General features: G+C 47.6%; 1 protein-coding gene and 1 non-coding gene across 2 annotated transcripts in view; one reads left to right on the plus strand and one right to left on the minus strand.

Moving 5' to 3' along the window:
* Positions 1-25,750, plus strand: part of NR6A1 (nuclear receptor subfamily 6 group A member 1) — a 1,456,199-nt gene that overhangs the window by 942,838 nt on the left and 487,611 nt on the right. The gene's annotated exons all lie outside the window — the stretch shown is intronic.
* On the minus strand, positions 6,149-6,255 carry LOC138474967 (U6 spliceosomal RNA). The gene has a single exon (XR_011269176.1). It is a non-coding gene; the product is annotated as a U6 spliceosomal RNA (small nuclear RNA).

Below are 25,750 nucleotides of genomic sequence, written 5' to 3' on the forward strand. Positions count from 1 at the left end.
TATCCACCGTATTATTTTTGGGTGACCCGGCAATGTGGGCTAGTATTCAGAGTTATTTATTTCAGAATATCATTGATTCGAAATTGTTTGCATGACACTTGGCAGATCGCTTATGCAATCCCAATTTGCAAACCGGGCCCTAATTCTGATCCAAAGAATGATCACCCTATTTTGATTGTTCACGCTGACAGTAAGGCTGTTGCTGCATTACAGTTGTCATGTCGGAGTGGGCAACAGACTTATTACAAAATTGGCAAATTAGCTTTAGGAAACATATGGGTACAATCTTCAATGGTTTTCTATTCAAATGCCTCCAATCTGTATGGGCCAAAACATATACATCTATTTACATAGGCACAATTGATCTCACTGCCCCTTTTGATATTGTGTACCGACAATTATTATGGAGGTAATTGCTGAGGTTGCTGTTAGGCTTGCATGAGAATTCTGTGCTGCAAATCAGATTGAATCAGGAGAGATGCTTAGTCTCGACGGATTAAAGTAATTCGTGGATGGGGGGGTTTAGACAAGGCTGCATCCTCGTCCCGTTTCTTTTTAATTTCTATTTACATCTGACATTGGTGAGTATTGGTAAAATGCATCCTTTGCCTCTCCCAAATTGGCCTACCTTAAGGTTAGTTGGCTCGGCTATGCTGATTATTTTTTGTTATTTGATTGCACTGAAGGAAGACTTCAATATCCGCTTAATGCTTTCCATAATTATGCTGAACACAATTTTCTAGTCATTAATTCCCAAAAAAACAAGATTATGCAGTGCACTTTAAAAACTTGTGCCACATGTTAAGGTAATTTCTGGTGGTCGGCAGAGCCGTACCCGGGGTCCACGGACCTTCAGCTCTCGGAAGGCCCTAACTCCTTCTGCGTCCCAAAGAAGTAGAGGGGCCACACATGAGCAATTAGTTACTGCTGTTTATTGTAAGAAAACAGGCAGGGACAAATACATGGAGCGTAGGTTCCAGGCAGTTTATCATCATAGTCGGGCTTGCAGGCCCATTTTGTACCGGAGTGATGTAACAGTTTGCGTCACATGTAAAATCTCATGCCCAAACCTACCGCCACTCCGGGTTGGCTCCCCAAGTGGTAGGTTCAGTATAGGACCATATAATGAAAGGGGTTATTGGTGGAGTAGTGGTCAGGTGGTACGCCAGTTTGTCCCTAAAAATGGTTACTTTGGAAATGTTACATGGAGGGAGTTAGTAATTGGTTGTGAGGTGTGGTCGTCAGTGGTTAGCCCCCCGGTGCCCTGATTGGCCCATCCGCGAGCACCCAAGCCTGGGACCATCGTTGTTCCCAGCCTGTGATGTACCTGGTATGGCAACAATGTATGACTATGTGTCAGTGAGAAACAATGGACAGTTCCTGCCACTGCCATTAGAGCACTCCTTTCCCATCACCGCCTGTGTCTGAGTTGTTGCGATTTTGTTGCAAGAGGGGTCCCAGACGTGGGACACCAGTGCTTCTTCGGCCTTCGGGAATTGGCAATGTATCAGGTCGGCCGGGTTACGTGTTGAGAGACTGTGGCTGAGGCAGAATTACGGGGATTTGATTTGTGTTTTGCTTCGGGTAGTCGCAGCAGTGGCAGGTGTCACCTTGGCTTGGAGAGTGCGGAATGTGGATTGCAACATCGCAACCTTGGCTGTGGTGGCTCCAGCCAGGGGCTGTTCTGCATGCTAAGCACCTTGTAGCTCCGCGTGAGCAGCTTCTGGCCTGTCGGCTCTGGTCTGAGGCTTGGTTGTATGTTGTGGCATAAGGTCCGTAAGGAAAGGGGTATGGGGTGCAGTGTAGCTCCTTGTACATTGGTCCATCTATAGGGTCTTGTCTCTAGGGTTAGTAGCATGAAGCCTCTGCAAGCATATACACAAGCTCTTCCGGCGTCTTGCATTTCTGCGATGCGGTTGCAGGCCTATGTGAAAAATAACGATGCATGTCTGTGAGTGTACTCGGTCCGCTACATCATAGCACTGAACTTGTTCTTCATGTGGATTGGTGTGTCTGATCCAGGTGCACGGCAGCACGTGTTTGTCTGTCATGGCTATGTCGTCATGTCACCTTTAACAATGGCAGCATAGGTTGCGAAGCATTCAGTCGAGCTGGTCCATGCGATCGGTCCCAGCTCCGTCTTGGTTCCCACCGCGTGCCTTGGGCGGGATGCACCCTGGTCTTGCAAATGGAGCCTGGTCATGATGTGTGTTGGTATCCGGGGCGGTGGGCAGAGGTGCGAATTTGTGTGATCGGAGGTTCTTTGGCCATGATGTCGTTTTCCACAGTTTGTACATGGGTTGGGGAAAGGGACCTTCCCATTTGTCCTCTTCACTCCTCTTATACATGTCGAGTGGGCGGAACAGCCCTGGAAAAGGTGGAGAGCTTGGTTTACCTGGGCTTCCCAATCCCCACAAAACCAAGCGCAGTGAAAATTAAGAATTGGGCCAAAGCCATGTTGAATGAAATGAAGAGGATTGATTCTAAATATGGGAAGTTTTCTGTGAGGTCCTTAATTAAATGTTGTGAGGAAAAGTTGATTCCTAGGCTTTTATGTGGTATTGAGACCAGTTTTGATGGGGTTGTTTTTAATTTTGAAAAGTCTGGTAGGTCTCATCTGGAAAAAGGTTGTGTGCATTCAACAATCTGTTCCTATCTCTGTAATTAGATATGAGCTAGGCCTGAATTTCTTGGCATGAAATGGACTGTGGAGACTTATCTTTTTATCAAAAGATAAGATTCTTGATCCTCCAAAAAAGGTGTTATTTTGTGATTGGAGTCAAATTAGGACTTTGCGGACTATCCCATATTTGGATGATTCAGGGAATGTTTGCTTAGAAGTCTTGCGCAAAATTGAATTGACAGTGTGAATTGATTCAAAACCCTGGGTGTTTTAAAAACAATATTGTGCAGATATGATTGGGCACGCACTACTGATGAATTCCACTCCTACCATTCATTTTCACATTTGACTGAGTATCATAAATAAAACTGAGAAGTTGCCCCCTACCGTTTGAGACGTCATTATAGGAGATCTTTTTTGAAGTTTAAATGTAACCTGTTATTAATAAGAGGTGCTCCGTCAGCATCAAAAAATGTCTTAACAGTTTGGTTTGCTGTTTCTGTGGCTCAAACGGCCCTTGGAAACTCTTAGACATTTGATTTTCTGCCCATCACTGGAAAGTGAGAAGTACTGCTTTTTCCAGAGATTATTGGTGTGCTGTCATTCTTACGAAGCCTGCTTGCTGGGCGTACAACTTCTATTGTCACATCAGTTGTTCGTTTTCGTGAAAGTTTGGCCCTTGACACCCCACATGTGTAATGTTTTTTTGTGTATTGGTGGAATTGTATTAACAGTGATGAATTTTGTTAAGAGTGAATTTTATTGATTTTACGAAGTTTAATGAAAAACATTATTTGTGTAATTGATGGATTTTATATATGTTGGTTGTTTAATTGTTCTTGGTCAAAAGATAAAATAAAATTTTGCAATAATTTGAAGGATCATTGCTATTCCCTTTTTTAAAAATAGGGACAATGAAGCAAGTTCTCGAGGATGTGGGAAGGTTATCATAAAGGGCGATGTTGCAAAATAATTTGTATATAGGATGCTTGCCCACTCTTCAGAACTAGAATCGGCAAACTATCTGGCACGATTGCCCGTGATGCCTACCTTTTGGAAATGTTCACCACTATCTGCTCACATGTAAAAGAACCCTTCCAGGGACCCAACACAATAGCATGAAAGGCGGGCAAGGCTGAACTAAAAAAAGCATTGCAAGTTGCTTCTTTTATTACATTCACCAATGCATTAGTGCTTTGACTACCAATAGAGTTGAAGCTATTTACAAGTCTACAAAATATTTGTGAATTAAACTTTGATACGTTTTTATCCAGTTTCTGAAGTGTTATTTGACATTGTCATAGACCCTGATAACGAATAGTCATGTTTAATCCCGTTTAGCAATATTCTCTTAGTCACCTTTTTAGCCTAGACAGACTAATCGAAAACATGAGTTCTCAAAAAATGTCTTATTTTATAGCTGTAGGTGTAGGCCAAAAAACCTTGTGACAAATCATTAGTTATGGATTTGAAAGAAAACCTGATGATCTATAGCCATATATTTCAACCAAGCTTCACTAAAAGACTCTAGGCCAATATTATATTCCTATGTTATTGATTTTGACCAATAAAATCCTATTTTTGCTTCGTGACAAAGATGGCCCTTGGATCATTTGTATCCACAGTATGATTCAGAAGAAACTTACAATGTAAAATAATGGCAACATGACCACTGGCTGGAGTGTGTTCAACCTCCAAGAGAGGATAACCGACAGAAGTGATTCCCACACAAACGTGTATCATTTAGTTAGAGGTGTGTGAAGTGAAAGAGGAAGGAGGAGCGAAAGAGCCAGGGTGTGCACAGTGCTGGAGGAGAGCAAGATCAGAAAGGAGGAGGGAATAAAGTCGTGTCATTCAAAGGATTGCGTTGGGTGGCAAGATCAGTGAGGAGGAAGGAATAAAGTAGTGTAATTCAGAGGATTGAGTTGGATGGCAAGATCAGAAAGGAGGAAGGAATAAAGTAGTGTAATTCAGAGGATTGAGTTGGATGGCAAGATCAGAAAGGAGGAAGGAATAAAGTAGTGCAATTCAGAGGATTGAGTTGGATGGCAAGATCAGTGAGGAGGAAGGAATAAAGTAGTGTAATTCAGAGGATTGAGTTGGATGGCAAGATCAGTGAGGAGGAAGGAATAAAGTAGTGTAATTCAGAGGATTGAGTTGGATGGCAAGATCAGTGAGGAGGAAGGAATAAAGTAGTGCAATTCAGAGGATTGAGTTGGATGGCAAGTTCAGAAAGGAGGAAGGAATAAAGTAGTGCAATTCAGAGGATTGAGTTGGATGGCAAGATCAGTGAGGAGGAAGGAATAAAGTAGTGTAATTCAGAGGATTGAGTTGGATGGCAAGATCAGTGAGGAGGAAGGAATAAAGTAGTGTAATTCAGAGGATTGAGTTGGATGGCAAGATCAGTGAGGAGGAAGGAATAAAGTAGTGCAATTCAGAGGATTGAGTTGGATGGCAAGATCAATGAGGAGTGGGGATTGAACTGGAGAAGACACATTTGGATTTTGGCCGATCAAGGAGGATGGCAGTCATTTTAGGCACAGGGAGGTTGGTGACTGGGGAAGGTCAGAGCAGAGGAGGACGAGGAGGAAGAGGAAGCGGAGAGAGGCCTAAAATAGAAAACCAGCATCACCCAAGCCAAGATGGGGTGTTGACGGGCAGACTGTTACACCAGTGGGGCCAGAACTGTGCTGCCGGAAAGCCTAAAGACTTGGAAGAGGCAGAGAGAGGGTGGGAAATAGAGGCTAGCAGGAGTGCTATAGCCTGGACTTTGGTGGCCATGCAAGAATACAAATACTTGCTACCTAAGAATATTAGGCATTAAGCCTCACGGACGACTCACTGAATCCCTGGAATCTAACTGCTCCTGTGTGTGGGGCATGACAGCAAGGAGTGCAGTCCAGAAATCCACCCCCCACAAACTACTTCAAGGCGCTTTTACATGTTAGCCCTAATAGGTTTGCAATGCTTCTCTGCGTCCATGCTTTAAAACACAACACAAACACTGTTACAAAAAACACAAACACGAAGTGATGTATGCGTGATTAAAGCTAAAAAGGGTGTAGTAAATAAGGGACTAGCATCACGTATAACGATGTATTTGAATGGGAGTTCTCCGACGCCGTGGAATGAGATTGGCACTAGGGGCGAGCAGAATCAAAGGCTGGAACTTTAACTCCACGTTTTAAACCCCCACACATGTCATATGTTGGCAAACAATAGGTAATCCTCCGTGTTTACAAAAGCCTCTTTGGGCCCTTTCCCAGCGGAGATGATTATTTTTCTAAATATTTGCATTTTATCCGGCATTAACTTTTCGGCAGACTGTGATGCCCCGGGGTTATGGTACATGAGCAGCTGCTTTTGTGCTCGGCCTTCCTTCACCCTGCGAGAGCAGGTAAGCAGCTGGCATCTCAGACTCCGCCGAAGACCGCCCATGGGATATTAGACCAAAATGCCTTCTGCCATTTCCGGGCCTCCTCTTTCTTTTTATTATTTTTTTTATTATTTTTTTATTTTATTTTTTACAATATGGAACGCTTCACGAATTTGCGTGTCATCCTTGCGCAGGGGCCATGCTAATCTTCTCTGTATCGTTCCAATTTTAGTATATGTGCTGCCGAAGCGAGCACCCGGGCCGCCTCTTTCGATGCTTACACACAGCCCAAAATGCAGTTTGGTAAGGAGTGGGCGCATGCGACAGGGAGACACAGCAATGTTCAAGTCTTTACCCTAAAAACGGAATGTGTGATATCCACTGCATGAGAGCGGGGATGCCATCCTGCAGAGTGGTTGCCTCTCGGGAAGACTCTTCTCCACTGCATGAGAGCGGGGACGCCATCCTGCAGAGTGGTTGCCTCTCGGTAAGACTCTTCTCCGCTGCATGAGAGCGGGGACGCCATCCTGCAGAGTGGTTGCCTCTCGGTAAGACTCTTCTCCACTGCATGAGAGCGGGGACGCCATCCTGCAGAGTGGTTGCCTCTCGGGAAGACTCTTCTCCACTGCATGAGAGCGGGGACGCCATCCTGCAGAGTGGTTGCCTCTCGGTAAGACTCTTCTCCACTGCATGAGAGCGGGGACGCCATCCTGCAGAGTGGTTGCCTCTCGGTAAGACTCCTCTCCACTGCATGAGAGCGGGGACGCCATCCTGCAGAGTGGTTGCCTCTCGGGAAGACTCTTCTCCACTGCATGAGAGCGGGGACGCCATCCTGCAGAGTGGTTGCCTCTCGGTAAGACTCTTCTCCACTGCATGAGAGCGGGGACGCCATCCTGCAGAGTGGTTGCCTCTCGGTAAGACTCTTCTCCACTGCATGAGAGCGGCTGCAGAAAGAAAAGCATATGCCACAAGACCTTTCTTGTTATCCGGGGCCTTGATGCAGTGTATGCAACTTTGGTGCCACAGTTGCATTGCTCGCAAAAAGAATCTGCAGTTATTGGAAGGCAGTGCCAGTGTAGGTTTTTGACACCTGAAGTAAGTGCCATTTTGCCACCCACCTCACAGGCAGCAAGTCCAGATTTGTTGCTCGGAAGACCACTTTGGCCCTCCTTTAATACTTCTGCTGGTGAGACTGTAAGTGGCCACGTTGGATTTCCTTGCCATCATACCTGCCCTGGAGGAGCTGTATACTTGTGAATAGCACGAAACAGTGAATGGACTGAGGCAGACCTATGGTATTCTTGTTGGAGACATAAAAGGGTTTATCTCCTAACTGCTAGCTCCTGACCGCGCCAAAATATGGACTTTTTATAGGAAAAAAGGCACTACTCATCTTAACAAATGCTGCCTCTTCCTATTAGTTCCTCTAGCTCATGTGGAAGTAACATTCAGCTCTTGTGCCCGTTTCACCTCTAAATTAAAGAAGTGCTCACTCTTGCAGATTCTCAGTGCGTAAGCCCACATCACTGCCACCCCAATGTGGCATCTACAAGGCTGAATGCAGTCAGTCCATTCCTTCGTCACTTGCCACCTCCTCTGCATCTCCTACTGACTTCCGCTTCCACCACTGCACTGGCCTCAGCCTCATTCCTGGCCCCCCTAGAAACTAATTCCAACCCATGAGGTTAGTTTATCCTCTGGTGTAACCCTCCTCTGCTTCCCTGCTACCCGACCGTGTTTTCCTCTGCCTGCTCCTCACACGCAGCCTCCACATGATTCATCCAAAATCCCTTCCCAATTCTGGACACTCCATTTCTGCAGTTTTGCTTGGATGGTGGTAGTGAGAATGTCTCACTCGGGGACTATCTGAGAACTGTGCAAACGGATGGAATAATTCCAAGCACACCTTATACCCTGGCAGAAGTGATCGGGTACAGAGGGAAGATGTGAAGGTGACTTACCCGCAATGAACTGGCTTCACTGTGGATGGCCATGCGGTGCCTGAAATTGGGCATGTAAAGTGGATTCAGAGTTGGAGCGAGGCAAGGGCCTATGTAAAAGGGGCATCCAGGCTGTGGAGCCATTGGCTGGTCTGAGACCATAGGTAGGTAACTCGCATACATAGTCATCAGTGGAAGAACGAAGGTGAAAGGACGTTGCTTAGCAAGAAGGTGTGGTGAGTCGGGAGCCAGTAATTGGTGCGAAGCAGGATGTTTTGCCGCGGTGCCTTTGACGCAGATCCCATTTTGTCTCAAACTATTGGTCGCAGCCACCAGGGTGCATGGACCTATTGGCACCAGCATGTTTCGGCACGTTACCCATACTAGGGTGGCCTGTCATATAATGAAATTCATGTCGCGGGAGGATAGCTCAGGGGCAACGTGCTCGCCTTGAAAGCAAGACGACACGGAGCAACACAGGTTCGATCTCCGGGTCCGCACTTGGAAACCTCTGGGTATTAAGCGCGTTATAAATAACCTATCATATCATTGAAAAAATTCAGAATTGCCATAATGGGTGGCGGAAGAGGTGTGGTGGGCCATCATGGAATGAAAGTAGTTTAACAGTATCCTTCAAAAAGTAATGAGTATATATTTTTTTACGCTTCCCGATTTACTAAAACACACAAAAAGTAAAGGAAACTGATTTTATAATGTTAAAAGTACAGGTTCATTTGGCCTTTTGGTTAAGGGGCCGGCTTCATAGATGGGCTGCCTGGGCTTGCCACCCAGCAGAAACACAATTCTGCATTTTTTTTGTTTGTTTGTTATTCATTATCACTGAGGCTCCCTTGGTGTGAGGACTATTTACAAATAGGCTGCAATGTCAGCTGTGCCTAAATCTCCTTTGTGCCAAATGAGTGGTGCAAAGTTGGTTGTCCCGCCACTGTGCCACGCCGAAAGGGGCTTGGTGAACAGTGGTGTGGCAATAGGGCCTGGGCATAAAGGCTCATGCCGAAACAGAACACACACTAATTGGTGGGTGGGGTGTGGAGAGTCTAGGTGTAAGACTGAAATACTGGCTCAAAAAAAAACTGTTGTGAAACTGGGGATGAATAGGCGTACAAAGTTCCTTGAGAGGTTTGGGCTAATGGTTAGTTGTGAAGTTTTGTAGATGATACAAGGGTGGGGGAGCATGTTCGTTGGTGTCTGGGTTGCCTTCGAGAGGACTGAGGGGAAGTCATTTTTCATATTCTGCCACCTATCCCAGCCCTCTAAAGATGCATGCCTCCCAGTCATGCCTAGGGGGAGCAGAACCTCCTATTGCTGTTTCCCAGGATCGAAAACCCAATATCCAGCACTAGAGGTAAGGAGTGTATCGGTAGGGTGACCAGACATCCCACTTATGCTGGCACTGTCTGGGTATTTGTGCCTCTGTCCCGGGGTCCCGAGACTTTTTAAAGTTTAAAAACCCTGTCCCAGCATTTGGGGATCGGGTGGATACCATCCTGGTTTTGGCCTGATATCATGATTTTTCCATCGGCTTGGCTAAAAACCGGGATGATATCCAACCGATCCCCAAATCCCGGATGGCGTTTTTAAACTTAAAATAGTCTTGGGACCCCGGGCGCGCTCCTCACTCGATTTTCACCCCCTCCCACATACCTTCCTCCGGGTCCCAATAAGCGTTCTATTCCTGCAACATGACACGGGACAGGACACACACATAGAAGTAGGACTACAGTTTCACCGATGAAGCTGTAGTTCTACTTCTATGTCAGTGCCCTGTCCTCTTTTTTTTTTTATTTTTAAAATCTGGTCACCCTATGTATCAGCCACTTTTACTTAAAAAAACATTCAAATACTACCAAAATATATAATTAGGGAGGGAAAATGCTCCCAACAAAAATTAGGAAACAGACATGTAGAACTGCATGCCCCTGCTTTCATCTACCCAACTCAATGGATATGTGTGGACCAGTAGTGCACAGGAAGAAACTACTACTATCACTGTTCGAAAGAAGTAAACTTGTATCTTTTATTGTGAATAAATAACTAGAAGCAAAGAAATCATTGTAAACAGTTCCGTTTTCCAGTTAACTTATTTTTACTAAATTATAAACAGAACACTGGGAATTGGATGTATATTTTTACTCCAAAATTTAAAAAATAGGGAGTGAAATACTCCCACTTCAAAATCCTATCTGGAGCACTGCCCATAGCCATTTGTTTCAATGCAGTCAATTTTTGCAACTCTGGCTCTTCCAATTCCTTGCACTGCTACCGTACAACACAAGACTGCACATCTAAAATGCCCTTCCTTTAAGAGCCTTTTTTGGGAGGCATGTTTTGGAAACTGTGTCTGCAGATGCCTTTGTCGTACTTCTGTTCCACCTGTCGTTTGCCTTCAAGTAGTGCAAACTCCCCAGCCCTGCTTGAAAATGTGTTATATGGTGCTGTGGCATATGAGACTTGGCTCAAGTGGATTTTCTAGGTCGCATTTCAGGTGTAAAGGTTTTTTTTCCAACCCTTTTTAAACCCACCATAACTTTACCGATATATTGGGCTCTGAGCTACAGTGTCTCATGGCATAGAAGGAATTATTTAAATAAAAAGAGAAAGGCCTAACTGGCCCAATCGCTATGAGGGAAATCCCTGCCTTCTAAAACCAAAAACTATATAAGAGTCCCAAGTCCAAATCCCTAAGTGCTAAATGGCCCTACCACTTTTAGAAAACCTAACTGAAAAGAAAAGGAGGCTTGCACAGCAGCCTCAGAATGGGCTTCTGCTGGCCCGGCTCTTCGAGGACTCATCAGTCTCAAACCTGTGGTATAATGTCTTTGAACAGCATCCAGTCCTCTAGTAAAGTTTATAAATGTCTTCTAAACAGTTCTCACTTCCCCCATCTCTGGGGGAAAAGACAAAATTATTCCGTTATAATCTTTCGCTTTTTACCACTGGTTAAATCTGCCCAGGCTCACGTCTGCTTTTACCAGTATTAAAGATCCCTCCAGGATTACTTGGAGTATGTTTTTTCTGTATCCCACCTCGGTGGCACTGGGACTCCCCAAAGCCCTCTGGCTCTTTCGTAGGAGTATTGGTTCTCAAACCGTATACTTTCATGCAGTTCTTGGCTTCCCCAGTCTTGATGAGAAGTACACGTATTCGTTTCACTCCCTGGTTCACATGACGTGTGGCCATATAATTCACTCACTTTCTGATACTGTGAACTGCTCACCAGCTTTCATAAACAGTATTTGCTATATCTTCTGCTCTTTGCATTGGGTTGTATGCCCATTCCACTCTTTCAGGTTCCATGCTCACAGCGACTTCTCCAGCCTTGATATGGAATATTAATTTCTCTTTCATTCTAGATTACCTGGGTCTAGTGCCCGATCTGGTTTCTCAGCTTCTTGTATTGGGATCGCCTTTGGCAACCTTTGACCCCACAATTTATCTGCCTCACTGGCATTCTCTCAGTTGAAGCGTTCGCTTCCCTGTTTGTGCTAGTCTCGATAGCACTGGCACTCGCCGTGTGGAGCTCTGGGACTCTGGCTCCTTTTTTTTCATCTGGTCTCTGCATCAGTTGCAGGGCGCTTGGCCTACCACTGTGGTAGAGTGGTTGCGCCACCAGAACAGACTGTTTGCCTACTGCGAAGGCTGCTTCCCTAACTAGAGCCTCCTGATTGGTCAGGTTACCTGCTTCGTAGCCTCCAGCTAGTGGTCCTTCCCCCTGCTATGCCACCGATGGCATTGAGGCTGAAAGTAGCTACACCCCTCCAGGATGTGTTGCCGGAGGCTCGCCTATGCGCATCGTGGATTCTCTTCCCTCCGTAGGAGTCAGACGGCTTATCTGGTCTCTAACCATTCACAGGGGTGCATGTACGTCATTGCAATTCAAAAAATGTGTCCTTCCTCTAAAGCGGCCTTCAGATCAGAGTCTGCATTACCTGAAGCCAACAGGGTGGACGGAGGATTGCTGGCACTTGTAGTTACAATCTGAGAAACAAACAGTTCTTTACAGTCCCATGCATTCTGACAATGTAGTCCTTTCTGGGAGATGGTCCTCATTGGACTGGAAGTCCTTGTTCCCAAGAAGCGAGTCACTGCCAGTGAAGTCCCCCTTACCCAGATCCCCAGGGAGGTCTTGCAGAGTGGGCTGACCTCACTAGCCTCACAGGGGGTGTCTCCTCTATGGGGAGAAGGGACACATTTTCTAGATTCATCACAATATACACAGGTGTGTGCTACCCATTGAAAAGCCCACGTGTAAAAATTGGTTGAGCTAAAAGATTCATGTGATGCAAAACAGATTCGAAGGCAGAACTTGTGCGAATGACATCTTCTCTTGTCATCCCCAGATGGCTGATTGCAGGGGCACCTGCGATGGAATCCTAGGTGATTTCCTAATCGTGTGTTGAGTGAGAACTGGCCCTACCATGAGAGCTAAAATGCCCCTAAAATGAGCAAAGTCTTGGTAAGGGAATCTGGAGCAGAGTGAGGAATGCTCTCCAGCAAGATCCGCGTGGGATCTGGGCAGAATTTGCCAGAATCTACCACCCCACACCCATTCAACGCTTCTCTGGTTCAATTCATATTTGTTTATTTTTTGTAATGTTTTGTAATGCACCAATTTGCAACAGTTGGGTTGCGTCAGAGCACGAAAGGGACAAGCCATACATTCCTGTAGAGCTCTAAAATGTGCAAGGACTATTCTTGTCATTTGCTTCTTGTATATTTTCCTAACTCCCCAAAAACGAGCGGAGGATATCCTAGAAGCAGGAATGCACACCTTTTCAACTGCACAGTAGCTATGTTTTTGCTAATAAAATACCAAAGATTGCTTTAAACAAAGGTCGCAAAAGGCAAGATAACAGCAGAAGAGGTTATGTCAGAAAGGAATTGGAGCAGGAGAAATAGATTGTGCAGCCATGTTCGAGGCTGTTATTTCTGCAGGCGGTGAATGTGGAAGGCGCTAATGCGACTTGACAGATCTGGAGCACAAGTCACAGTGGAGCGAAATCAAGGGAGCGCCCACCAATGGCGTGATGGCCGCGATGAAGTCTGATTTAACATAATCTGATTACGTCTAAAAGCGCTCTTTGGGTTTTTGGTTTGAAATGAGGCAAGATGGCACTGTGCTGCGCATTCCAGATGTGTGTGTGTGTGTGTACTTACCTATGTTGAACAAAACTGGCAATTTCTGTCCAACTTAATGTTTTGAAATTGTGCTGGTATTGGTTCTTTAACAACAATAATAAAACAATAAATTACTAAGACAACCAAGACTCCTCGGACCTGATGATGAACTTAAATCTCTAGCAAATCCGCTATATTCATGGATCTTTGAATCCTCCCAGCGCCCGAAATTATCCATAGGTTTGCCTTCCCGTCAAATATATATATATATATATATATATATATATATATTCTATCTTCTATCTTCTATCTTGCTGGACAGAAAATGGTCACCCTATAACTAACCCACCACTGTTCCTTTCCTTGTGAGAATAATCCGTGCTGCACAATAATTTCATATGTTTTCCAATACACTTGCAAAGAAACAGCTACAGACGCAGATCTTCCAGCCTGGAAGACTAGGGCCCTGATTCATGGATTATTTGCGCTGAAGAAAACTGGATTGAAAAATGCATGAAAAAGAACCAGCACAAAAAACATGACTGGCCGGCTTTCAGAGAAAGATGTAAATGACGGAAAACGGAGGACTTCTCTGTTTGAGGACCCCACAGGGACGCTGCTGTCCTGGGTTTGCCGATTTCATTGTTGTCTAAGCAGAAGAGGGGCGCAATGCACATGTCTAAGAAGAGTGGGTTCACGCAAGTGCCCCCTTGAATGTCTGCGCCAAGAAATGCATGTTTGCCAAACATGCTCTAACAGGTAAAGCTTTACAGTCAGACTCCCAGCGTCTCAAACAGGTGTTTCGGGGGATGAGTAGCTGGTGTTTACTTTATTTTATTGGAGTTGCGTAAATCGCTACCTGGGAGCAGGGAAGGAAGGAAGGAAGGAAGGAAGGAAGGAAGGAAGGAAGGAAGGAAGGAAGGAAGGAAGGAAGGAAGGAAGGAAGGAAGGAAGGAAGGAAGGAAGGAAGGAAGGAAGGAAGGAAGGAAGGAAGGAAGGAAGGAAGGAAGGAAGGAAGGAAGGAAGGAAGGAAGGAAGGAAGGAAGGAAGGAAGGAAGGAAGGAAGGAAGGAAGGAAGGAAGGAAGGAAGGAAGGAAGGAAGGAAGGAAGGAAGGAAGGAATCTTTTGCAAAAGTAAAGGTGGGACTCGGTAGTGGAGGCAGCTTTTGATGTGTGGGGGCTAATTGGGCTCCACTTTCAGACCGCAAAGACCTATTGCTACGAGACTGTCTACACGGGTCTGCAATAGCTGCTTACACCCTACAACAGCCAAGTTCGTTTGCATGCGTTTTCTTAGTCGACTCCCCCACGGCACGTCCCACACCGATAGTTCAAGCAGACACATTCACTTAGATTAAGAGGAGACCCTACTCCGACACCCAAGGGAAGAATAGACACTCCCACCTCACTATACATAGCTCACTAGAATACAACAGTAGACCTAGCTCATGAGAACATAACCGGGAATGTTTCGCGCCTAAACCGAATCTGTCAGGTATGGGTCTTTCTGCCTCCTCCTTGTGGGACTCTCGACTCTAGCTGTGTTTTAGGACTGCACTGAACTGTTCAATTGTTTCTCAAATCCAGCAAAGTCAGTTACTATACTCAATTGCTCAGTTAGGTGTAGGCTTCTCCCCCATTGTACGGGACTCTCAAGCCTGGCCGGTGCCGCACCAGGCAGGAATCCCGAACCCCAGGCATTCAGCCATACTGTGATTAGCTGCAAAACATTCAACCCACTAACAAAAAAAGCTCTAAACTTTCTGCAGACTTCTCTCACTCAAACTAATACAACCACCTTTCGCACCGCAATCTACACGCACCTCACCACAACGCTACAACACATAATCCACACCAAACAGCACACGAGGACTGACACTGACCCGATACTCGCACCAAAGCTCAGCACCCGGTGTATGCCGAGTTGAAGCTGCCAACAGAACACCACTCCTCTCACTATCCTACTCCCTCTTCACCTTACTAACCCATCCCACCTTCTCCCTTGCAGATCCACCAGAGCGCCTGGGGACCAACCCCGTTGGTGACGGTGCGTGGTACAAATACCTTTAACTTTTAACTAGTGGAAGACTGGGTGGTGCTCTGTGCACCCCCCAGTCCCTCCCCTCTTGCATGGCGGGGCTCCACATCTCGGGTGCCACGTGACTATCCCATACCTGCACAAAAGCCCAAACGATTGGCTTTGCCAAGGCTTGTTTCTCCTGCGTCGACAGTTGTTTTACCATATGTAAAGTGTCCCTTGTCTTGGCTTTCTCGTGTCCGCTTTGTGCTTGTTATTTAATTGTGTATGCATGCATCGGTGTTTCTTTGTTGCCTTCCCCTCTCTCCTTGCCGTGTTCTACGCACTGTTTTTACTTTCCCTTCCCCTACACGGCTCGTATTGTTTAGTTCCCGTCTTGTCTTACCCTTTTCTATGTTACGTTCTGCCCGGCTCAGCCTTCTTTCTATTTGATAACCTACCCTTTTCGTCATGTTTTGCTTTCGTGGAGGTGTTTGGCCATCTCGATTGTTAAGGAAGCAGTGGCCACGGAGGAATTTCGACAATCTGGAGCCATCGCCGTGATGGAGGAAGACTAAATGGCTCCGTTTTCAGTGGGATTGTGGTTAGTGGACCCACGCGTGTTCCAGGGCAATGGTGCGTGCTGCAGCATCGCTGGGTCCCAGTGGAAGGGCCTGCTGTAAACACCCACGGCTACAATGGAGTGCTAGATACTGTTAAGCACCCGTATTCAAGTGGAATCCCATATACTGTGCCGGGTAACACCTGCGTGTCGCCCTATGGAAACCTGGAAGAGCGGCTACTTGCACGTCACGGAAGAGGGTTGAAAGGAGCCACGATGCAAGCTAGGAGACCTGACCGCAGAGCGGGCGTGTCTGTGCCTGCCCTGAAAGGGCTGCTTGCCACAGGCCATGATTAGTAATGCAAGGTGCTCACTTTTTGGGATCATACAGGGAAAAGCTTTACAGCTGGAGGAAGCGGAAAGGGGGGAACCGAATTAAAGAGCCTAAAGACTCCCGCTCTGCGGAGACACAACCCTAGTCGGGATTGTTTCTCTTGGAGAAAGATCCGGCTGAGCGGGGATTTCATTATCCCGCATGAGCACAGAAATGGGTCATGTGAGGCTTTGGCCAGGCATCTGTTCGGTCACAGACAGGGATGGAAGAGGCTCCCTTCACATCTGCCCTTTGGCTTCCCACTGAACCAGGTGGAACGTGCTCCTGGAAGCCCGTGGTGTACGTTGTGGGCTTGCTACACATGTGGGCCAGGCGTGATTGTTCACATCCAGCCCTACATATCCGAATCCCCTTCATGCGTTGAGTATCTGCGCTAAATACATGATAAAACATGGACTCTAAATGGGAGGTGTTATGTAGACAGCTAGTGGTTGGCTTTAATCTAATGGAACGAATCCCCTCTCACATATCACCGGCATTCGAAGTAGTTTTTGGCAATGCAGCACCATATGGAAAAGCATTGGCAAAGCCGCCTGTTTGGGATTTCTATAGGCATGGGTTAAGCATTGGCTAACGGATCTCAAGCCACAACTGTTGGCTTTGTGGTTGCTTGTTTTTAATAGGACTTCAGAGCATGGAAGAGATACAAATAAAGTGGCTGACGCAAGGAAAGATTTCTCTGAATGCAATTTTCCCTCCATATACTCCTACATCCCGCCCCCTTTCCTCCATACTGTATGGGCGCCCTCGCCAGGGACGGGAAACAGAACTTTTCACCAGGAGGCGGTCAATCTTGTTTGTCTTGACCCAGTGGCAGAACCTGGTCCACTTGCTCCTATATTGACTCATAGCGGACTCGCGTCTTCCCCCTTGTATGATAGCCAGGTTGTCCTGTGATAGGTGTAGATGCTTCAGAATGACCTGTTCAGGAATGAAGCTGCAAGGGCTATCTTCTGCGGAGCAGGGTGAAGCACTGTACCCCCATGCTGGCAGAGTAAGTGGGCTGGTCCCAGCGTGATGTGTACTGGAGGTTGGTCTGACAGTCGGAGGACCTCAGAGAACCAAGGTCTTGCCGGCATCCATGGTGCTTTCAAGATGAGTTGAAGGCTCCGAGACTCCCTGATCCTGCAGATGACCCTATAACTCAGAAGATTGGGGGGAAAACGGGTATGCATTCATGCCGTTACATGGGATCTGCAATGTGTCCCCCAGAGATACCCTGCCTTGCCCCAACCAGGAAGCAAACTGAGGGCACCTCTTGTTCATGGTGGCGAATAAGTCTACCTAGGGGTGCCCCCACCAGTCGACGATCCCCCTCAGGACCACTTTGTTCAACTGCCACTCGTAGTTCTCTATTCCCCAGCCTGCTTAGCCTGTCCGTCTCCAGGTTGGAGATCCCCGGCAGGTGAACTGCTGAAAAGTAAATGCTGTTCGACAGTGCCCACACCCAAATCAAAAGTGAATGGCCAGCCGGCAGAGCGGAGGGTACCTGGTACCTCCCTGCTTGTTGATGTAATACATGCAAGTGTAGCCGTCTGTCTGGATGCAGGCAGACTTTCTGTTGACAATGGGGAGCAATGCTTTGAGGGCAAGCCAGATGGCTATCATCTAGAGCCAGTTTGTGTTATAGCTGTTCCTGTCATGACCATACTCCATGGAAACTGTGGTTGTCTAGTGTAGCCTCCCCCGCCCCCATGCCGCCATTGATGAGTCTGTGGTAATGGTGATCTATGGGGAAGGCTGCCTGAATGGTCTGCCTTCTAACAGGTTGGTCTCTGCACTCCACCACTCCAAACCCGGAAGTAGTTGCTGTGGTTTGCTGACTAGAGCTGCCTGGGAGCCTATCTCCTGATTCCAAGAGGCTGATAAATGCAGCTGCAGCCTCCTCATTTTGAGTCTTGTGTGTGGCACCACCATGCTGAGGTCACTGGTCTGCTGAGAAAATGCCTGGTGGCCTTCCTGATTGCTGTGATCCTGTCTGCCGAGGGGAAGATCCTCTCCACCCTTGTGTCCCAAATTAGCCCCAGGAATGTTAAGGACTGAGTGGGGAGTAACTGCGACTTCTTGAGGTTTATAGAGAACCCCAGACCATGTAGCATCTGCACAAGTGCTGAAGCTGTGTGCTGTACAGCCTCAGGAGAGTCCGCTCGGACCAGCCAGTCGTTGAGGTACAGATAAAGGTGGTGGCCCTCTGCCCTGAGCAGGGATGCTACTGAGTTCATTAACCTTGTAAAGACCCCCGCGGCCGAACTGAGGCCAAAAGGGAGGGTTTTGTATTGCAAATGAAAGCCCATGATCCTGAACCTCCAGAAGGAATGATGGGATGCCCAAATCGGGATGTGCAGGTAAGCATCCTTCAGGTCCAGGGAGCACATTCAGTCGCTCCCAAAGTGTCTCCAAGATGAGTGCTGGAGCAACCATCTTGAACTTTTGAAGGGCTTTTGAAGGGGGAGGGAAAGGTTCAAGGAAGACAGACCTCGAACAACTCTCAGGCCAGCCTCATTCTTTTTCTGAATGGCGAATATCCGGGAACAGAAGCCCAGGTCTTCTTGTGAAGCTGGAACCTCCTACACTACCTGACTCGCGATGAGCGAGTGGATTTCTGCCTAAAGAGTTGCCGCCCCAATCTGTGGGAGTGGAGTGGAGGAAAGAGGAAATGGAGCAATTGGCAGACAGAAGCCTGTGAAAACTACGGAGAGGATACAGGGGTCCGCGAACCTTGCCCGACAAGAATGGAGGTGAAGGGCAAGCTGGCCACCCACAAGAAACTTGTGGATCTGGATGGCATTGTCAGTTTTCTACCCTCTCTGGCTGATGCAGGACTGAAAAAAACTCTTGTGAGAGGATTGCGCTACTTGCGCCTGTGCTGGCACGGAGACTGTTGGCTGTCTTGCGTGTCACTCATGATAGCCTCTGAAGCCACCGAAGGTACGGGTTCTGTCACAGCATTGCCGACTTTGGCTATAGGTGTCACGATCCATGCCCCTGACCCCCTCAGGTATAACAGGCCCCTGGCAGCATTGGGGATAGAGCCCATGGAGTCAGTCCTGGCATCTTTGGCGCCAGGCTCACTATCAGGAATAAAGTAATACCAGTTTTGGACCTTAATCCAACATGGAGGCCTATTACACAGCTCAGTTATTTAGAAGCAAGCCATGCAGTCTAGTGTTTTGGGTGTGGCTGGGACTGGAACTACTTGGCCTGGAACTACTTTACCTGGGCTATTTAAACCACACCCAAACAGCAGAACGCGCTTCGCGTTATTCTGCACTCCTGCAGCATAACGCTCACCGTGTCCAGCTCCTGCTCATCTGCTTCTCCGCCGGCTCAATCCTGACGCCCTAGATCCGGATTCCATTAATAACCTGGAAGAACAAGAACAGCATTAGCAAGCAAGAACACTTACCTGTGAAGTAACCGGTCTTGAATCCATCCTGCGCTTCGCTTACTTCGCCCATCTCTGAAGTTCGCCGCAACCTGCAAAGTAAAGAAACAAAGACAGCATTAATAACAATTCTTACCTGGGCAAGCAGTGAGTCCGGCAGCACCCTGCGCTTCTCTTACCTCGCCCATCTTCGGGTTTCATCGCAACCTGCAAGGGAGAAGGAACAAGGTCAGCATTAACAAAGCACTTACCTGGGCAAGCATTGCTTCGATCGCTCAGCACTCTGGAACATCAATGCAGCCTGTACAAAGAAAAGAGAACACAGGTTAGCAATTAACACCAATAAACCGTGCAACGCTCCGCATCAATAACTCATCATGGTCTTCGCCATCGGCGCGGCAACTCTGAGATCACAACCATCCCTGTGAAAACAAGAGACATTGTTAGGGAACAGTGTAGTGGAGCAAGGCGCCAAGAAGACAGAAAAAAACTGAGGGTAAAAAAGAGACAGAATAAAGACAGAAAATACATTATAACTCACCAGGAAGACAGCAAGCAGAATCTGAGTCATAGCCGGTCTGGACCTGACATAAGGGCACACGGACCAGTGAAGGTCCGCGGAACGCCCGCACCAACCACGCACCCCTGCACGGAGCCGCAGGACAGAGTTCAACGCACAAAAACCTAAGGTGGGCAATAACCCCAAGGGAGGGGATTTGGAACAGAGGGAGGTGGGAGTCCACCCCTCACAGAACCAGTATCTTAACCCTCCATTCTCCTGTTATAGGCACTACCCAACGTCTGGCACATAACCAAGCAGAGAGGGGTCCGGGATAGCGCTTAGACCTCCATCCAGTATCGTGTGGTGCCCCCGTGGATACCAGGTGAGTGTAACAATAGGCCTTTGCAGCCGATTATGACAGGATATACAAGGACTTAGCTGTTTGTGAGCTATTTTTCTTCTTGTTAAGTTCCTCGTCCATGGTCGATTGAAACAAGTTCCCCCACCTCCCCCCCTCAAATGGCAGGTCAAGAATGCACTCCTGCACATCAGGATTAAACTTGGTTGCCTTAAGCCAAGCTGTCCTCCTTATATCAGTGGCAATACTGATAGCTCTACCCGCTGTGTCAATGTGAGCCACTGTAGACTATATCATCCTGGGCCACAATTTTTGCCTCTGACAACCCAGCCGTGAATCGTGCCTGACTATGCGCAGGGAGTTCTGGGAGGAAGTCCACAATCTCCCGCCAAATCTTTTGATTCACTGCTGGCAACATCGTGTCAGCGTTGGCTTGGAGCAGGTGGAGCGTGGCATTAGACGAAGTCTTTTTGCCATAGGTCTCCAACAGCTTTTCCTCCTTCCCAAAGAGTGCGGATGTGGGGGCAGATTAACAAGACTGCGCTTTGGAATAAAGGGAGGCCACAGCTATAACAGAGGAATGCAGTTGGGGTACACCAACAGTATGAGTGAGTCCCCCCCTGCCTTCCTATACTTGGCATCAAGGTGTTTATTGGTAGGCTGCATCCATTCTTGGCCAAGGATTCTACATCATTTTGTAGAGGGATGCCAGTTCTTGTGGCAGAGCGGATGGTCAGCAACTCAGCCAGAACCCCCACCTCAGGTTGTTTAATTTGTGGCTGCAGGATACCCATGTATTTTAGCAAAAACAAAGAGGTGATGGCTGGAAGGTTTAGAATTAATCTTAACCACTGGAAATGCTCTGGGCAACCCCCCAGACCACCGTTCTTCGCCTGCCAAGCCATTACAGAAGGGAAAGACCATATGCAAATCAGGCTTGGCCCCACCCCAAAAGGGGCAATCCAGCCCGAACTGCTAGGCCACACCCACCAGCCTCTTGTGGAAAGCCTTAGCTGACGAGTGTCATGCCTGTCAAGCTCCACTTACATCGTTTGCTTACTTCTGCACATAACATTCCCAAGACTGTGGCACTCCCTTCTCATACTGCTTATAGAACAGCCAGACCATTTTACACTAGGTGGCGGATGTTCGGCTCTTTGCCTGGGAAGCATTTTCGTTTCCTATCACGTGGGCAATCATGTGGTACGCGAGCGGTCATGTGACCTGGACGCATATAAAGCAGGGCGTCTGATTACGCTTGCTGCTTCTGATCGTGTATTCCTTAGCATTCCGGATCTGTTTCCTTGTTGCTTTTGACTGCTTTGTTTCCAGCATAGCAGTACTTATTATTCATTTGGTTGATTCCTAACAGAGTTCTGCTCTTAGAAGGACCGACAGCATTGTCTCCTTTCCAGCGGGTGACTCCTGTCCACACGCTCACAGAGTTGTCTGCTCCCGTTTGGAGCTGATTTAATTTGCCTCCCATCCTCCATTCCGCAGGCTGACTCCTGAGCTGCAGAGTTGTAGAGTTTTTAAGCTCCCCTTCCCAGTGGACTCCGTTAGCATCTATTCCCGGAATGTTGTAACTATCAGCATTACCAGAGTCGGGGATTCCTATTTAGAGTAGGGTGATTGTCTGTATATATAATCCTCTCTGCTAAATTCTCCGGACTCACGACCCATCCCGCGATTGTTGGATTCCATCTACTTAATTAAGGGCTTTCATTTTCATTCATCATTTAATGCAGACACTGAACAACAATTCTCCTTACCACCATTTGAACACCTCCTGAATCCTTGCTTTAGCTTTGGATCAGTGCACCGGACTACATGGACGCTATCCTGCAGTGCACCAACTCGACACTAGTTCGGCCCTCGTGCCGTTCGGGTCTAGCTTCCTCTACTAATTCTCCTAACCCTGTCGTTGTTTTTCTCATGGATTATCTGGTGTTACTATGAAGACTTGCCTGGGACTGCCTTGCAAGTTAGTGTGTTGCTGCATTCCCCCATATATAGTAGTTAAATATTGGTTTAGACACTAATGTAGTGTTCTTTTCGATTTACAGTCTGCCAAATTGTTGTTTATATAGCCACGTCCTTTCCAAGGATTACTCCCTCTGGCTGTCTGGTTTTACAGCCATAGAGTGGCATCAGTGGGAAGGTCTAATATTGACCGGACGTGGTTCAACTGCAGATCAATTCATCCCATACCGGAACGGCTTGCACCCTGTATCCTTTAAAACTGTATCCTTTGCTGGGTGTATCTTACATTAAGATCCGAGTTGATTTATGACAACGAGGGAGTATCCTGATCCTCGTCCTAGTCACCCACAGGTCGGGAGCTGGCGGAGGAGTGCTGGGTGTGGGCAGCTGTGGCGTGCTGACTGGCAGTGCTGGGGGCTGCTGAGGGGGGCTGCGCCAGAGACAGCCACTGTGACTGGTGGGAACCAAGAGCTGAACTGAGATTGTAGCGGAGGGAGCATGTCCTTGATGATCCCCTTAGGGATGGTGCCCATCTGCTGTGATTTCATGAGGGTAAGGAACTTTTTGAAGAACCTATTCTCGCATGCAGGTAAAGGGCCTGAGGCCATAGGAGCCGGGCCCTGTGGCGGCTGAGATCTTGCCGGTCCTTCTCGCACCAAGCTGGGGGCTCAGGTACCGTCCCTGTGCCAATGTGGTCCTTATGCTATTATATGATAGGTTATTTATAACATGCTTAATACCTGGAGGTTTCTAAGCGCAGACCCGGGGGTCGAACCTGTGTTGCTCTGTGTCGTATTGCTTCCAAGGTGAGCACATTGCCCCTGAGCTATCCTCCCGAGACCAGGTATGACATGGACCAGGTAACAGGCATTGTCCAGTTCCATCTAGATGTGCGTTCCCATGCCTGCGCTCCAGAAGGAGGCGGGTCTGGGTGACCCATCATCTTGTCTGACTTGGCGGCCATTTCGTCATGACCCGCGCCATGTGCCTGGTGCCTGATGAGCTGGGTCATCGACATGCATGAAGGTTGGGGCGTGGCTCCAGAGGACAGAGTATTATCTCTGGCAATTTCTATGAGAAAAAAGGAGAGAAGTAATTCTTCCAGGGAGGAGTGTGTGGAATAATGTGGTCCGTTCCCGTCGACGTGGATAAAAGAGGACTATGGACTGGTGCTGGTGGGCGGAGTCGGGGAGCGCATGCTCCCATGGCCGCACCCCCATGCACATCTAAATTTAAAGGGGAAGACAATTTTTTCTGGTGAGAAAGGTTCCGTTTCCCATCCCTTGCAAGGGACATCCATATATTATGGAGGAAAGGGGACTATGGATTTAGGAGTAAGTTAGTCACTACAGTGAGCAATTTAAAATGCATGATCTTTTGTTTGGCTATCCTAACCTGACTTTTTCCAGTGGAGCACAGCATTCAGCTGCACACCATTGGGCTTTTGCTAATTTGTTATGGGGAAACTGACATGCCCTTCAGGCAGTCAGTACTGGGAAACTGTTTCCCTTAATCGTTTTTGTTTCAATTTCTTGGTAACTTTTTATCAGTACTCAAAGCACATTACTGTACTGTGCACTGGGATCCTTCTTGTTTTAGGCGCTAGACACCCGCTAAGGAATTTTTGGTGAATGTACAAGTGTGCCTAGGGCGAACTGCTGGCAACAGTGTACTTTAATGGTATTTTTACTTCATTTTAGGTAACCATACCGCGTTTACCGCACATTGCTCATGACTGTGCCACAAAGTCTTTTGTTCCGTCCTTTGGCCATCTTGTCCCTTTGCCTTCTCCACTCTCCCCCCCCACCTCCCTGGTCGAGCTGACCAGGGACTTCCTTATTTGGACATGCAGCCTCCCACGAAAACCACATCTTTGGTGGTCTCCTGCATGTCACGCGTGCTGGTGCTCAGGAAGAGGGTTGTGACTGTCTGGTTCCAATCCACACAACTGGTGCCAGGATGTCTGGTATGCATGAATACATGAGGACCACCGTGGACCATGATTGGACCACGGCTGGTATGCATGCAAGTGAGCAGATCTTCCATTGATTGTCCAGAGTCGATCACGCGTTGACCTTTTGTATAAGAGAAGGGGCCCTGCATCCATCCAAGGTCGATCTACAGTGGTTCATACCGAACTACCAAAGGAGCCAAGTGTCCTGTGAGCTGAAGCGGACCCATGGACCCGTCGGAGATGAGCTGTAAGGTTTGGCACCCTGAGCCTGCTGTTGTCCCGTCTGACCCCTGCTTGGTTATCGACCTTAGAAGGCCTGCAAGGGCGCTTTGAGCCATTTGTGTAGTGGGAACAACTACTTTAGGCGTCTTCTGATTGCATGTCAAAAGAGCAATCTCTGAAGTGTTCCTGTTCCAGTGAACTGACCAACTCTGGCGCGGGACATCGCGTAGGAGTGCCGCTGTTTCGAGTTGAAACTTTGGGAATCCCTAGTTTCTGGTTCTCGACACTCTCCCACCAACTTTCATAGGACTAGCTCCTCTGGCCCACGAATTACGAGAGCACATCACGCTGCAAGCCTTTGCAGTTCCTGCGTCACTGCGTTGTGGTGACCGTCATTGTGGGTGACTTCCCCGCCTTCTCTGCTGTGCCCTTAGTTCTGCTGCACCGGAACCTCCTTCTCACCCCCTTCGTGGGCAGAGTGGTGGCTACTGTCCCATCCCACAGCACCGGAGAGCCAGATCCGAGAAGCAAAGGTGGAATTTACAACCTCAGACGACCTTGCCTAAACTGGAATATTTTGGTCTGAATTGAATCAAGGGGTGGTGAGTTACTTGCATAATTTACCGATGGCCCCTGGCTCATCCAATAGTTCTTACGCTCGAGGGTTCCTTGGGGTCCTCACTTTGGCTGGCATAGCCTGCACTCCCTGGCCTGTTCCGAAAGTCGGAAACTGCTCTGTCTGCGAGGGCAGACGCTTCCCTGGTGATTGGTACTACTTCTACCCCCTTCAGGACCCTTACCCAACTGTCCCAGCATTTTGAAAAGGTATTGTCTTCGCTTTATGCATGACTGTGCGTTTTTTATGCACTGCTGTACATTGAGCACAAGGCCCCTCCACTTCGTAGGGCTGGACTGAATATGTTAGGGTTTCCATCCTGAAGACTGCCTCATGCATAATTCTGTTACAGGTTGTGGATGTTTTACTTCTTTTATCTCATTTGGCTACAGTTGTTGTATATATGTTACATAGTGAAATGCTTGTGTGGTAACTGTTGCATTATTAGTTTGGTTATTCGTGTTGTTTTATTGGGCATAAAATAAATGTATATGTATTTTTGATATACACCTTTCTAAGACTATTATGTGGTATATTTGCTGTGTGTGCTCATTGTTGGCTTCTGGTCACTCTCACCCCTCGTGAGACTTAGTGTGGACTGCCTGCCAAGCTACTGTGATTGGTCTGGCCTGGCTAGAAGGTTCCCTGTTTCACTAAACTATGGTGGCCTCCTAAACTTC

The sequence above is a fragment of the Ambystoma mexicanum genome, chromosome 8, assembly GCF_040938575.1.
Source record: "Ambystoma mexicanum isolate Mex_15411 chromosome 8, UKY_AmexF1_1, whole genome shotgun sequence".
Classification (NCBI taxonomy): Eukaryota; Metazoa; Chordata; class Amphibia; order Caudata; family Ambystomatidae; genus Ambystoma; species Ambystoma mexicanum.